This window comes from Elephas maximus, chromosome 4 (genome assembly GCF_024166365.1).
Source record: "Elephas maximus indicus isolate mEleMax1 chromosome 4, mEleMax1 primary haplotype, whole genome shotgun sequence".
Taxonomy (NCBI): Eukaryota; Metazoa; Chordata; class Mammalia; order Proboscidea; family Elephantidae; genus Elephas; species Elephas maximus.
The window spans coordinates 25197335-25198574 of record NC_064822.1 but is presented as its reverse complement, the minus strand read 5'-3'; positions in this window follow the sequence as shown (position 1 = coordinate 25198574).

The window sequence follows — 1240 nt, the reverse complement described above, 5'->3', positions numbered from 1 at the left end:
ATGCAAGCCACCTCCATTTGACAACCTGACAGACGAGTGGTAGATTAAAAGATATAGCCACAAAAAATAGTTCTCAGGGAGTTTCCCTTTATGCAATTAAAATGCAAATAAGAGTTTCATCTTCAGTCTGAAATGATGGGGCTTTAGGACTGACTTCCTTGGACAATGTGTTTTCTTATTTCATTCAAGTATTAATTAATTCATGTTTTGTTTTGTTCATTAATGTATCCCTGTACCTAGGACATCTAACAAATACTTATGTAAACCCACCGTAAGCCAATGCTGTTGTTAGCTGCCATCGAGTTTGTTCTGACTCAGAGCGACCCTATGTACAACAGAATGAAACAGTGCCTGGTCCTGTGCCATCTTTATAATCATCATTATGCTTGAGTCCATTGCTGCAGCCACCGTGTCAATCCATTTTGTTGAGGGCCTTCCTCTTTTTCACTGACCCTCTACTTTACCAAGTATGATGTCCTTCTCCAGGGACTGATCCCTCCTGATAACATGTCCAAAGTATGTGAGAGAAAGTCTCACCACTGTCACTTCTAAGGAGCATTCTGGGTGTACTTCTTCTAAGACAGATTTGTTCTTTTCTTTTGGCAGTCTATGATATATTCAATACTCTTCACCAATGCCATAATTCAAAGGCATCAATTCTTCTTTGGTCTTCCTTCTTCATTGCCCAGCTTTTACATGCATATGAGGTGATTGAAAACACCATGGCTTGGGTCAGGCGCACCTTAGTCCTTAAAGTGACATCTTTGCCTTTTAATACTTTAAAGAGGTCTTTTGCACCAGATTTGCCCAATGCATTATGCGGTTTGATTTCTTGGCAGCTGCTTCCATGGGTATTGATTGTGGATCGAAGTAAAATGAAATCCTTGACAACTTCAACATTTTTTCTGTTTATCGTGATGTTGCTTATTGGTCCAGTTGTGAGGATTTTTGTTTTCTCTATGTTGAGGTGTAATCCTTACTGAAGGCTATAGTCTTTGATCTTCATCAGTAAGGGCTTCAACTCCTCTTCACTCTGAGGAAGCAAGTGAGGTTGTGTCTGCATACTGCAGGTTGTTAATAAATCTTCTTTCAGTCTTGATGCCCCATCCTTCATATAGTCCAGCTTCTCGTATTATTTGCTCAGCATAAAGATTGACTAAGTGTAGTGAAGGGATATAGCCCTGACACACACCTTTCCTGTCTTTAAACCATGCAGTATCCCCCGTTCTGTTCGAACAAC